The sequence below is a fragment of the Lytechinus variegatus genome, chromosome 15 (genome assembly GCF_018143015.1).
Source record: "Lytechinus variegatus isolate NC3 chromosome 15, Lvar_3.0, whole genome shotgun sequence".
Lineage (NCBI taxonomy): Eukaryota > Metazoa > Echinodermata > Echinoidea > Temnopleuroida > Toxopneustidae > Lytechinus > Lytechinus variegatus.
Window position 1 is genome coordinate 32472793 of NC_054754.1, and position 7504 is coordinate 32480296.

Here is a 7504-nt window from a genome sequence, read left to right on the forward strand (position 1 = left end):
ATGAACTTTGGCCAAATTGGGGATATCTGTTGAATTCCCATCATAACTTTGAAAGTTTATGGATCTGATTCATGAAACTTAGACATAATAGTAATCAAGCATCACTGAAAATTTTGTGCAAGTTTCAGGTCTCATGATTAAGGTCAAAGGTCATTTAGGGTCAATGAACTTTGGCCGAATCGGGGGTATCTGTTGAATTACCATCATAACTTTGTAAGTTTATTGGTCTAGTTCATAAAAAGTGGACATAAGAGTAACCATGTATCACTGAACATCTTGTGCGAGTTAGAGTAGTATTCAAAGTCAGCACTGCTGCTATATTGAACTGCGTGATGCAGGTGAGACGGTCAGAGGCATTCCACTTGTTTTTTTTTTACAGTTGGTTGAATATTTTTTATAATATTTTTCAAATCCATGCATTCATAATACATTTGAGCATTTTTTTATTTCATTTTCCACTTTCACACATCCAGGTGATCTGAATATTCAGAGACTGCAAACTTATTATCCACAGTTTATTGCAATTCAGGGCCCCGTCTTACAAAGAGTTACGATTGATCCAATCAAAGTAACTGGAAATCCATCAGTGTCATTATTTTTTCTACAGGAAAAAATGTCCTTTTTAAACAAAGGAGAACACATCATACTGTCAAGAAATCAATGAATTTATGGATATACATTCATATCTAGAATTTTTTTTGAACAAACATGCATTTCTACACGTTGACTTTGCTGACTTTCCATAGTTGCAATCGATCAGATCAAATTGTAACTCTTTGTAAGACGGGCCCCAGGAATTACTGTATACATGTATATATACTGCCTTTCAAATTATACAAAGTTTGCTTAGAGTATAAATGCTGAAAGAAATATTTTAACAATGTATTTTATAACATTTTATGAGACATAATGTATATTGCTGTAAAGAAGATACTTATCAACAGATGCATGTCATATTTATATCTACTTATAAATCTCTATAGTCTTTCATATCTGCTTGTTATATGATCCATCCATGTTAACTACATGTATTTTCAATGCATTTTTTTATGAAAAAGATGAAGATGTCTTATTACCTTGGATACATTGTGATATTTTAAAGTTTTAAACATGATAGATGATGACTATGATAATATTCTGATTGAGGCTTGATTTAAACCATGGTTTAATTCTTAAATCTTTATGACATAGATTGTTTATGCTGAAATGTGCCTTATGTTGACTATTAGTCTCATGCGTTAATAGCCCAAAACTCACAATTATTTTACTTGTCATTCAAAGATAGTACATGTTCATAAATATTTGTGTCGTAATCTGGGCCCTGTTGCATAATGGTTAGCAATAATATGGTGACTATGCCATCCAATGGTTACTTGTCTGGAATCCTTGATTTTGATTGGTTGGTGATAAGTGTAACCATGGTAGTTACCATTGGATGGCAAAGCTGTCATAATAGTATACAAATAATGAATGTTTATGAGTGCAATGGACAGAATACTTCATGAGGTGAATGGATCATTATTTCATCTTTCCATTGCATGAATGAAAACCCATTCATTATTTGGTTTATATGACACCTTAAATTTTTTTTTCTTATGAAATTTAGGATTTTCGATGCAAAACATGCTCATGCAGTGCGAGTAAGGTCTGTTGATTGTTACGTCATTACAACATGCGCACTGCTGGTGCATGCAGCTGCAGTTTCAGTGCGCGCGTGTAATGGACAAAATCGTATGGATCCAAAATTGCACGATGAATGGATCCAAAATTGCGCCATAGATGACGTCATTGCAAAATGGGCTGAATGAACGATATCAAAGAACCAATCAAATGACAAGGATCTATCTAAGTGTCATATAGTGACTTTTATATAACATGGTCCTGGACCCTGTAGATTGATTGAATAACTATTATTTATCTTTGCTAGCCAGTGGCAACTGCCATGGTAACCAAACTTGAAAACCAATCAAATTCAAGGATTCCATGGAAGATAACATTGATGTTGAAAAGTACCATGATAGACATTTATTGATAGTCATAAACTTAACCTTTATTTAGAATATGGATTAGGGGATTATTTAATTTGTGATAGAATCAATTTTAAGTGAAATGAAGTTAATTCTTTTAAAATGCGATCAACCATCAACATTTAAAAAACATTTAATATAATACTTGAATCACCACCATTTTTATGGAATATTTTAATATGAAAATATTTATTGCATACTGGAATATCTGTTTTTGTTATTTTTTTTATGTTGCATTATCTAAGAGGTTGTTTATGTGTGTTTTATCATTGTAAACTTTTATTGTTATTTTTGTGAGTCTCTTTTATATGGTGCTGTATATATTGGCTTGTAAATTGATAAAGTAATTTTTGTTTTTGAGGATGTCTGTACATGCCTATGCTAGCTATGAATAGATATGCAGAGAAACAATATTTCATTTTTTTTCTCCTCTTATTTTGAGTTGTGCAATAAATCATTACTGTACACTGGCCATGTAGGGGAGGGTAGGGCATGCCGAAAACCTTTCTTTCCTGACCTATTACATGAAAGATGTTCCTCCAGTATTTATTTCAATAGACACAAAATCATAAAGTTGACACCTGTGCCGGCCAAACAGAAACATTGTTAGCCTAACAGTAAGCCCAGTCACATCTCTCAGATTGTGAAGTTAAAACATTTATTTAAATGTAATGCATTTTTGTAACATTAGGCATCGTTGCCACATTACCGGTTGTAACAGGGCCTCTGTTAGCACATTCCTCTTTAAAGGCCCAGTGGATTAGTTTCCGGACTTTGAAACAGAGGGTCGTGGGTTCGAATCCCAGCCATGGCGTAATTTCCTTCAGCAAGATATTGATCCACAATATGCTGCACTCAACCCAGGTGAGGTAAATGGGTACCTGGCAGGAATTTATTCCTTGAAACGCAGCGCGCGTAACAGCTGCACTGCTAAAGCAAGGGTAATTATGCTGCATTGTACTGTAGAGCGCTTCTGACAAAGTAGGTATCAAGCGCTATATAAGCAAGTATAATTATCATTATTGTTAGTGCTAACAATGTTCCTGTTTGGTCAATACAGGATGTTACTGGAAAATGTTTTCATTGAATTTTTAATAATTTAAAGAAAGTTACAATGTCTAGAATAACACACTAATCATTTATATTTCCTTGCACCCCACTCTCCCCTACATCCATGAGACTAGATAAAAAAAAGTGATTGGTGTGTGTTTTCTAGACTATGTTACTTTCTATGCAACAATTCACTGTTATGAAATGTAGATTCATAGATTGAACATTTAGTGTGTTTTTGTTTTGTTTTGTTTTTGAAGTATTGTATATTGAATATTAGTTTCCTGTCAAATTTCATTCTCAGGTTTTGCATGACACCGGTTCAAAAACATTTTAAAATGCATTGCATCTTTTTATTGTAAAATACATGTATTCATTCATAGCTCAGTCCTGGCCCTCACAACTTGTTATCAATGGCAAGATATATGCTACTGTTATAAGCTACTGAAATTAAGCCACTTGAGGTCAAATTATATTCTAAGTTATTAAGAACATATTCTGTGAAACAGGTCTTTATTTCGTATTTACTATTGTTGTTATTGGAAGTACACTTATGCTTTAAAAAACCTAACAGCTGTTCTGTAAATAATACATCATCATCTCGAGTCCAATTATGTCATTTGAACAATGCTGTAGTGTCATATACATATAAAAACATTGTTAGAAGAGTCTGATACTGAAATGTTGTTGACTAAATTCATTTTAAAGGATACTTTCATGTATTTTCTCTATATATGTATTTTTGTTTGAGGTTTAACATTCCATTTTCAAAGAAGCTTTCTCTTTTCATATGATTTTTATCCGATTTTGATATCTTGTTTTACCTATGAATGTTATCAGTTATTATTTACCTTATAAATGAGGCTAATCCCTGGTTGATTAAAAGGCTTTACAACTCTCTTCATTTTCATAATAAAATTCTTTTTTTTATGGGGAACAAGGTAAACTTTTTTCCTTTAGGTCTTCTATTGTCCATAATAATTTGCCTGTACCAAGATATAGGATATTCAGGAATGTCTTTGTTTGTCCCCATTTCAACAATGTTATTATTTTAAATGTTTTCACACTTTTTATCCTCTTTAAAGGACTAGTCCACCCCAACAAAAAGTTCTTTTGAATAAAAAGATAAAAATTCAACAAGCATAACACTGAAAATTTTGTCAAAATTTGATGTAAAATAATAATAATTTCACAAAACAGTTATATGCACATCCTGGTGTGTTTGCAAATGAGGGGACTAGTGACATGGTCCACTCACTATATCTTTTGTATTTTATTGAATGAAATATGAATAATGAAATGATTTTCTAATTTTCCCTCATTCTCATGTGGAAGAAAGTTTTATTGCTTTCTGAAATTGTGGAATTACCATTTTAAAAACATTTTATGGTTCAGTAAAGTTGGTCCATTTTGTCAAATTTGCAAAAATTGAAATATTGTTTATTTCAAACAATAAAAAATACACAAGAAAAGGTGAGTGACATCATTGACTTTCTCATTTGCATATCACTGAGTTGTACATATAACTCTTTTGTGAAAAATAAGCAAACTTTAAAATGTCATAACTTCTTATTTTACATCCGATTTTGATGAAATTTTCAGTGTTGTGCCTGTTGGATTTTTCTCTATTGATTCAAATCAACATTATTTGGGGGTGGACTTGAACTTCTCAGTATTTGAAGGAATTTAATTTCCTTATGAGAAGCGATGCAGGGGCTATTTTTAGGCAGTCGATCTGTATGTGTTTGTCTCAAGATTGTACTAGAAAGTTTTTTTACTTGTTTTGCGTGTTTAGTTGATTTAGACAATATATCTACATAGTGTTTTGGATCGTCACCACTTTCAGAGTATGTGTCCACCATTCTATGTAGTCCAGATGCTGGCCCTTTGAGATTTTTTTACCCTCCACTCTCTGTGCACCATCCTCGAATTTAGGGTCGTGCGATCACCAAGTAAGTGTGGAGGAAAACGTGCAGTGGATGGTGCGCAAAGAGTGGAGGGGAAAAAATCTTAAAGGGCCAGAATCTGGACTACATTCTATGGTGTGCACTCATTGATCTTTTTATCATTCTGTGTGCTACACTATTATTTGTTATTGTGTTTGTATAAACTAAGTAATTATTCAGAGTATAGAGTATACAGTATAGAATGCGCTCTGAATTTTGAAAGAGTCAGGATTCACAGCAATTTATAATGGTGAAATTCAGACAGACTGTTACTGCCTTAATATAACATTTTTTTGACAATTTTACACAATATATTTCTTGATATTTTCAGTACTTAAAGGGGAAGTTCGCCATGACAATAAAATGGCTTTAATAAATGAAGAAAAATATGAGAAATATATTGGTGAATATTTGATAAAAATCCATCTAAGAATAAGAGAGATTAATTTTTAAAGTGAGCAGCTCTCGATGTATCATTTAAAGTAAATTTCATAAATTTCATGAATGTAATTTTTCAATGATACATGATGAATGGAAATGATTTTTTTATAGAAGAGGGTATGAAATTATGTGTTTGATGATATATCTCCTGCACAAATAAAATTACCTTCAACTTTTTGAGAAAATCAAATTTTGGGAATTCATTTTATCCCACAAAATATGGAGGATCTGCTTGCCTGAGATACATTAAAAATTCATAGCTCTTGCCCGGGGGGGCCACTTACATTGACGAGTGGATACCATGCGCGACCCAAAAAACACATAAAAAGGATGTCTTTTTCACGATAGGGCACGTTACGTACGTAACGTGATAAGGGTGTCAAAAGTACAAAAATAATGAAAAAAGGGTATCTATTTCGCTAGGAAAATTATGTGTTTAGGGTCGAATTTGCGGGGATGATAAAACAAAATTAAATGTTTTTTAAAGGATGCCCTTTTTGCCCCAACACTACGTGTTTAGAGTCCGATTTGCGCGAGGTGTAGAAGGTGGGGTCATACTAAACCAAATAAGGTAAAGCCGACGACCGAAGGACCCGTAACAATAAAACATTCCTGTACTTGTTTAGGGTTTCATTTCAGGGAATATTTGCCAAGAGTATCGTTTTGTTTCCAATACGGGTAGGGTTTCACACGCCAATACTTGTTAAGGGGTGCATTTTCAGAATATGGAAATTACGTGTTTAGGGTGCTTTTCGAGACCCCATGGTCGTGCATGGTATCCACCCGTGAATGGAAGTGGCCCCCCCCCCCCCCCCCGGGAGCTCTTGCTATTCATTGAAAGATTTTCATCAAACCTTCACCAATACTTCTCTTTATTCGATCCTTCTGTTTTTATTAACTTATTGCCAGGGTGAAATTCCACTTTGATGTTTCAGAGAGTGTTGTAGGTTTCATAAGGTTGAATCTGTGTGAATTGTTTCTCATTTGCCTTGACAACTTGAAACTCACTCCCACTTTGAAATACCCTCATTCTATGTCACATTTCTATGTACATATTGCATTTCAGATAAGATTTTATAAGATTTCATATTTCAGAATTAAAGTTTTATTATGATATTGATGTTGTGCAAGTGGTTTTTTTTGTATTACCATATTTCTAGACCTTTTTTCTCTCAGAAAGTTTAGAGCAGAAAATTTGAGAATTGGCAAGTCAAAATAGGTAATTTGATGGCTTGTTCTCAAGATAATTAAATTTCTGCAAACAAAGTTCTTGTATGCATGTCTAATTTGACTGGTCATGGGGTAAAAAAGGTTGCTTGATAGATATTAAAGGTCAAGTCTACCCCAGAAAAATGTTAATTTGAATCAATAGAGAAAAATTAAACAAACGCAGCGCTGAAAATTTCATCAATATCAGATGTAGAATAAGAAAGTTATGACATTTTAAGGTTGCACTTATTTTTCAAGAAATAGTTATATGCACATCTCAGTGATATGCAAACGAGAGAGTCAATGATGTTCCTCACTCACTTATATCTTTTGTTTTTTATTGTTTAATTATACAAATTCCTTTTTTATTTCTACAGATTTGAAAATAATGACCAACTTGACTGAACCACAAAATATTAAACAACATTAATTACACATGATCAGGGAGGTATACAACTTTATTTCACATGACAATGTGGAGAAAATTAGAATATTTCATATATCATATAATAAAATACAAAAGAAATAGTGAGTGATGTCATCAGTCCCCGCATTTAAGACCATAATGTGCATGTAATTTTTTTGGAAATTAGGTGAAACTTTAGAATGTCACAACTTTTATTTTACATCCGATTTTGATGAAATTATTGGTGTTATGCCCCCTTTTTTTGTATACATATCAACTTTTGTTGGGGTGTATGCCCTTTAATGATCTGATAGGATTTTGAAAGTAATTGAAAATAGACAATTTATTTGGTAGTCTATTGCTGCTCATGCAGGATTTTAAACTTTTGACTCAGAGAAGAAAGAGTGGAGAAGAAGAGAGACTGG